Here is a 7,791-nt window from a genome sequence, read left to right as displayed (position 1 = left end):
TACAAACGTAGGTGCTTAAGACAGGGTCTTTTCAAAGGTCTTGAAATCCAGACGTAGTTTACAAACTGTAGCATCTTCATAAGTGCGGAGGCCGGGGAGGGGGGGTGTGGAGGATCAGTCTCAAAGATGACTCTGAAGCCACTGCCTCAGGGAATTTTGTTGACAGTGCTCTAAGTGTTGGATTTCCTTCCGCCAACATCATTACCTCCTAAATCTATATCTTCTTTGCTGAGGTTGGAAGGATCTCCCACAACCGTGAGTGCGACTTTTCCCAGGAAACGCACCCCAGGGCCACCAGACACAAGAAGAGCTCCTTCCTCTCTGCTCACAGAGCACTTCTGGGCCCTGCAGGTGTCATGGCATTTAAATGCCTTGTGGTGGGATGTCTGTGTGCTGGGCTCCAGAAGGAGTCCCTAAGCTCCCCGGCAGGCCTACCCTCTTAACTTCTCACTGTGTCCCGGAATTCCGCATCATTTCTGTAATTGTAGCCAGATAATACTTATAAAACTGAATTAATCCAACACCTCTCCTCTGCCCTCACTTCTTCCCTACACAATGTGTGATTTGACTTGTCACATTCAGGACAAATTCTAGAATTTCCTGTCTCTTCTAGTTCCTTACCACAGGAACCTTTTCTCAGGCTCCCTAATCTACCATTTAGGCTGATTCAAGAAAATACAGGAATGGTGCTGGATTAAAATGGCCAATGATCCCATTTTAACACAAAGGCCAGCATTGTGTTTACAGTCTGCTCCTCTCTTGATTATTTTGGCAACAGACTGCACAAATAAAGGATTTTGGAGTGTGGGATGATGTAATAATGTTTTAACATAAAACCGGAGAGTAACACTGTAATGCATTCATGTTAACGGGATGTAAGTCAGAAGATAGTGACTGCCAGCGTTTGATACTTTATTAGTATGTAGAACCTAATTAAACTGATCGTACTATAAGCATGGCTTCTTATTTCTATGGACTTCACTCTGCCAGACGGTGTCAAATGTGAAGTCTGATCTAAACTGGGGGCTTGCAATGACATTTACTTTCCCGACCTGCACAGCCAAATTAAAGTTTATATAGTTCTCCTGTAAAGCCAAAAGAAATATAAGTTTGAGTCAAAATTGCTTTTACGACTCTCATACGAGGAGCCCAGGCAGGGTTCATAGAGTTGAGGCATGTCCCGAGGGCGCTGCTCTTAAATATGGAAATGGAAAACCATTTCCTTATCCAGAGCCCAATGTCGGCCACAATGAGATTATACTGGGCATCAGAAAATGAAGACTGGGCACCGGCATCTTCAAATGAGAACATTCATCCCCAGGACTTTCGGGTCTTTTTTTTTTTAGTGCTTGGATGTTTATTTCTATAAACATAATAGAGAAAGAGAGAGGGAGGCAATAAACTAAGACAAGTTTAAGAATGTTAGTTAGGGAGGGGCTCCTGGGTGGCTCAGTTGGTTGAGCATCTGACTCGTGATTTCAGCTTAGGTCATGATCTCAGGGTGGTGAGATCGAATCCTTTATCGGGCTCTGGGCTGGGCATGCAGCCTGCTCAAGTTTCTCTCTCTCCCCCTCTCTCTCTTTCTCTCTATACCTCCATCCCCACTGCTCATGCACTCTCTAAAATAAAAAAATTTTAAATATATGCATTTAAAAAAAAGAATATCAATTAGGAAAAATACCACATAACTTGGGTCTCTGAAAATGAAGAAAGATTCAGGCATAAAATTAAGGCCCTGAGCAACTTAGTCTCTAAAAAGAACTGGGAATCTTTGTCAGGAGTTATAACCACTGGGCCCCAGGCCAAGAGTCAACTTGGCACCAAAGTCAACTTGAAGAAGTGACTCACTTGGCCATGAGAGCACTGCTGTGTGAGACCTTTGGCCTCCTAAGTGAAAGTACCTGGGTTCTCTTATCACTTAATAAAAAGCACTGGAGGCCACCCAAGGGTGCTGCTTCAGATGAAAGCCATAGGAAGAGGTTTGAACCAAGGTCGAAAGGGCACAGACAATGCACTGAAGAGCAAACAGGTAAGCACCAGAGAAAAGCAATGTCTGCCTTCTCACAGGTAAGATAGTAACCCATGGGATAGTGGATGTTCTTGTTTAAGGGTTTTAAAACATCAATTTTAAAAAAAATTAACTTCAATCACTTTAAAGGCTATCTTGTAACATTCAGGATATAGAATATACAGGTTATTGGACTCCATTTCAAGATTGTTTCAGAAAGTGGTCAGAAGATTTCTTGATTGACTAGTTTTGGAATAAATTTCATGTGAGGTATAGTTAAGGATTTATCAGGGATGGGATACTTTGAGACTAGATTGTCAGATGGCCACTCTCCTTGCTCTTTGATGGTAAGAGCTAGGGGAGGTCTACAATAAAATGGATGGGAATACTCAGCATTCTCTCAAACCCTGGAACCCATCCCAATGCTAATTTTACCCTTTGCTCCTAGGTCTATTTCTCTTGGTCCTACACAACAAGATTACCCACTCTTCCCTATGACTGCCTTTGGCATTACTGAGGATGCTTGTCAGCGTCTCTGAGTTCTCTCTTGTTCAGTGAAAATATCCTCAGTACCCTCAGTGTTTCCTCAAAGGACTTTGAATCCTTCAATTGTCTTCACTGCTTTTTCCCCTGAATGTGTTAGTTTATCAAGAAATATTGGGCTCAGGATTTAACACATTCATTCCTTGATAAACAGTGATGGAAAGCATCACATAGCAGGGCTGAATTCTGCAGAGAAGAGCAGAACCTCTGTGTGCAGGTACCTCTACTGGTAGTCTATGATGGGCTAGCACTTACAGAGCTGTATTAACAGCCGTGTGATTGATCCTCATGCATTCTTATTAACCAAAAATAAACCTAATTCTTAACTGTCCCAAATTGGAAGGAACCAAGATGCCCTTCAGTAGGTAAATGGATAAACAAATGGTAGTACTTTCAATACAATGGAAATTTATTCAGTAATAATAATATAAAAAAGAGCTATCAAGCTACAAAAAGATATGGAGAAATCTTAAGTGCACATTATTATATAAAAGAAGCCAATTTGGGTGGTTACCAGAAGCAGGGGCTGGGGAATAGGCAAAAATGGGTGAATGTAGCCAAAAAGAACAGTAGTCCTGGGGATGTCATGTACAGCATGCTGACTGTATAGTTAACAACACTGTGTTGTATACCTGAAAGTTGCTGAGAGATCTTAAAGTTCTCATCACAAGAAAAAAAAAGTGTAACTATAAGTGATGATGGATGTTAACTAAACTTATTTTGGTGATCATTTCACATATATCAAATAACTGTATTGTACATATAAAACAAATACAAGGTTATATGTCAATTATGTCTCAATTAAGAGGAAAAGCCACCAATTTGAAAAGACTCCATACTATATGATTCTAACTACATGCCATTTTGGAAAAAACTATAGAAACAGTAAAAAGATCAGTGGTTGCCAGGAGCTGGGGGGAAGGAGGAAGGTAGAATAGGTGAAGCACAGGGAGTTTTTAGGGCAGTGAAACTATTCTGTATGATACTATGATGGTGGGCACATGCATTGTGCGTTGTCAAAACCGAAAAAAACTGTGCAACACAGAGTGAACCCTAATGTAAAGTACAGATGTCAATTAATAATAATGTATTGGGGCACCTGGGTGGCTTAGTCGGTTAAGCAGCTGACTTTTGATCTCAACTTAGGTCATGATCTCACAGTTCATGGGTTCGAACCACTCATCGGGCTCTGTGCTCACAGCATGGAACCTGCTTGGATCACCTGTCTCCCCCTCTCTCTTCCCCTCCTCCACTAGTACTATCTCTCTTTCTCTCTCTCAAAATAAACAAAGATTAAAAATTAAAAAATAATAACGTATCAACACTGTGTTCATTGATTTTTAACAGAGGTACCACACCAAAGCTGGATGTTAACAAACACAAAATAGGAACAACGACAACAACAACCTTCAAACAAATCCTATTTTTCATAATCCCTTCTATCATGTCATTTCACCCTATAATCTTGATTTTCCACTACTTTTTGCACCCAAAGGCAGGCTTTTTTTTTTTTTTTATGACATGCATCTTTTATTTGAATTTTATATATGTTACAGCTGTTTTTGTGGCTGGCTATCAAAGGCAGGCTTTTTATTCAGTCCTTATTAAATTCACTGTTTATTAGTCTGATAGCTGCTGACCTTGATTCTATCACCCAACATATGCCCGTTCTCTTGTAGGTACATGGATACGTGGTATCCAGAAATCTAGTGGCTAGGTACTTTATTCATGTAAATGCCACACGTAAAAGTGGATGAAACAATTTATTCAACAGCAATGTGTTAAGTGGTATGTACCAGACATTGCTTTGGGTATCAGCCAATGAAATGGATGTTAGCCTCTGCTCAGTGGAGCTACTATATTCTAGTATAGGGAGAGAGACAATAAGCAATGATGTCATAAATGAGTTTTAAAATAGGTGAGAAGACGCTGAGTACCTGGGGAAAACCAAAACGGGGTGGGGGGGGGGGTTGGTCTTTAATTATTCAAATGCCCTGAATCTGAGGCTGGAAGGAATAGGGCAGATTTGAGGTAGTGTGAAAAGGCCGTCTGTGATGGACATGTGTGCAGAGCCAGGAACGTGAGAGATGGGGCTGCAGGGACGGTGAGGGGTCAGATCATGCTGGGATGTGTAGGCCGTGGAAGGATTTTTAACTTTATGCCATCTTTTCCCTCTCAAATAGAAAGCCATTCCATTATTTTAAACAGCAGATAAAATGAGCTTTTTGAAGAGAACGGACAGGAGGAAGGTAAGAGGAGAGATGGAGAGTCCAGATGGCCATGATGGCAGCAGCAGGGCCCCTGGGAGGAAGAACTGAGGTCCAAGATCCTAACAATTGGGTGGATGGTGGAACATTCACTGAGAGAGCAGACCCTGGACCAGGAGGAGAAGTCCGGGGCACGTCTGTAAAGTTTGAGGTGCCTATGTGACACTCACAGGCTGGTGGGGTGGTAGGTAGGTAGATTCATGGGTTTGGACATCAGGCACGAGGAACTGGAACCAGCAGACATTCATTCAACAAGATCTGAATTTCCACGGCTACAGGCTGCACAGATCTGGGCTGGGATCCTGCTTCCACCACTGGTAACATTCTCTTGAGTTTGTTTAACTTCTCTGAGCTTTAGCTCCCTCTTCTGCAAGTTCAGGTCATTACTTCTGTGAAGGATATCTGCCAAGCTTGAAAAAGAAAATGTAAGAACTCTAGCAGATTGGTTTCTTTTGGGGGGGAGGGAGGGTGGGGGATAAGAATCCTCAAGTCTCTCTCTCTTTCTCTTTCTGTCTCTGCCCCATTCTTTCTCCCTCCCCCTCTCTCTTTTTCCTTCTGTAGTTTCCTGTTTCCTATGTTAACTAATTTTACTTTCAAAAAGCAAATTTGTTCTTACATGCCCTGTTCCCAAGGCCTGCAATCTCCTAGTTGGTGACTGACATGCCTCTGATAATTGGATCTAGAATTTTTAACACTGACTAAAAGAAAGTTGTAGATGTGAGAATGCATCATATTTTCTTTGTCAAAGCTTCACCTACATCTGCCAACTCCAATCTGCTATCACCCCTACACAAATCCCAAACACTCAACACCAATTTGTCGTGTCAATCAGCAGTCACTTGATTTCAACCTAGCTGCAGCAGGCAGCAGAGGAGGAGAAACTGAGGACAGACGGGTTCCTCTAGAGTTGAGTTGGCAGCACAGGCGTTAGTGGAAAGACAAGCGAGTAAGAAAAACGAAAAGTTGATGGTACTATTATAAAATGACCAATCATTTTGCGCAGCCAAGATGACTGAGAAACTAGGATAAGTTCTCCCAATGATACAAAGATCAGTGCTACTTGGAATAAAAAAAGAGGGTAAAGAGGAAGAATGGGATTTGCGTTTATTTCAGTGGTGGGATAATCACAGTGCTGGTCTTGCTTAGGGTGTGATGGAAAGAAGAAATTGCCTAAGTGGCATGGGAGTGAATATTTCACGAAAAAATATAACGAGAAATAAGCACCTATGCCAGATATCAAAACATACCATAACATTTCATGTTTAACGCAAGGAAATATGGATGAGAAAAGGAAAACTTAGGAGTGGAAAAGTATAGAAAGCCTAGAAATTTAGCTGGGTTAGTGTGGGATTAAAACCATGTTGGATAATGAGTGGGAAACAGCAAAAAACTCAATGATATTAGGTTAAAATTAGACAGTGTTTTGGAAGAAAAACCCTAAAATATAACCATGTTTAAATAATCTCTGGATACATCAAAGAACAAAATATTAGGGAAGACATAGATGAGTTACCAAAGAGGCAGAATTTGTTAGAGCTTGAAATGATAATATAGATGAAGCATTGAGAGAAAAAAGTAACAGATTCAATTAAATAAAAATGTAAAATTTTTTAAAGCAAAAGCAAGATTAAAATAGACATGCAATAGAAGATTTGGTAACATATACAAGTAGAATGCATATGTATAATAAAGCAAATGGTATAAATTGGCACCTAATGGAAAGTTAAGTGGCTGTGAGCACATTCATATAATTTAGACCAGTATTCTAGTGTCTAGAAATTTATCCTTAGGAAATCGTAGAAAGGAGAAAAGTCTAGGTCCATGTAAGTATTAATTGCAAGACTATCCGCTACTGTAAAATAATGAAAACAAACCAAATATCCAACAATAGGGAGATGGTTAAGGAAATTGGGACATAGTAGCACAATGTCATAGTTATTAAAATGATAATTTGCAAGACAATGTAATACCATGAAAAATATTTGAGATAATATTGGAAGCCTATGGCTACAATTGTTTATATGATTGTGGACAAATACTAAAAAATCTTAGTGTCTGTCCGTAAAAAGTTAAGGACCCTGAAAAGTTAACACAGTTCTTTTAGGGAGCTAAGATTACAGGTGATTTTTTCTTTTCTTTTCTTTTCTTTTCTTTTCTTTTCTTTTCTTTTCGTTTCTTTTCGTTTCTTTTCGTTTCTTTTCGTTTCTTTTCGTTTCTTTTTCCTTTCCTCTTTTCTCTTCTCTTCTCTTCTCTTCTCTTCTCTTCTCTTCTCTTCTCTTCTTTTTTAAATTTCATTTAAGAGTTAAAGTATTGTATGGAAAATTCAAACAGAAGACAGGCACAAGAAAAAGACGGTGAGCAAGGATCCAGGTGTTGCTGAAACTAGAATGGTAAGTCACCCAAGTGAAGGGCACAGACTTCGAAAGTTGTAGGTTGGGTCTGAGGCTCTAAGACCATTTCCTTATCACCTTAATTCCCTACCCAACACTAGAGTTAATTTGTGTTACTCACAGGAAGTACGTTTGCTTGGATGACTTACTTAATGACACCAGCTGTGCCTCCTCCCTTATCCATTGCCCCTCCTAGTAACTACACACCACCGACATTTTCTAGGCAATAATAATTCAGGACACTCAACTTGAAGCTTCTTCAATGCATAAAAACAGACATTTTAGAAGTTTTGACTTTTAAGAAAGCTTCCTGAATCTTCTCAAAGCAACAGGGACCCATAAGGACCGACTCTGTTGGTATGTCCCTTTCTGTGAAACCAGACAGAGCATGATTTCTGTGCACGTGTGTGTTCTTCATTGTAATACAGTGCCTCTATCACACAATTTGTGACTCTTTTTTGATGATGAATGGCCAAAAAAAGGGAGAAATGAGGAGAAAGTAGACCTGAGACGAAGGGGGAACTAAGAGGGGGGAGGGGCACTACAAAATAAGGCCACGGAATGAGAAGAGAAAGTAGGGGGT

General features: G+C 40.3%; 1 long non-coding RNA gene across 1 annotated transcript; it reads left to right on the top strand.

The window, feature by feature from the left end:
- The first annotated feature begins 4,522 nt into the window (after window positions 1-4,522).
- LOC111557280 lies at window positions 4,523-5,237 on the top strand. The gene is made up of 3 exons (XR_002737218.2): window positions 4,523-4,631; window positions 4,735-4,800; window positions 5,097-5,237. It is a non-coding gene; the product is annotated as an uncharacterized LOC111557280 (long non-coding RNA).
- Window positions 5,238-7,791: the final 2,554 nt, after the last annotated feature.

The sequence above is a fragment of the Felis catus genome, chromosome A2 (assembly GCF_018350175.1).
Source record: "Felis catus isolate Fca126 chromosome A2, F.catus_Fca126_mat1.0, whole genome shotgun sequence".
NCBI lineage: Eukaryota > Metazoa > Chordata > Mammalia > Carnivora > Felidae > Felis > Felis catus.
This window is presented reverse-complemented; position numbering and strand designations above follow the sequence as displayed.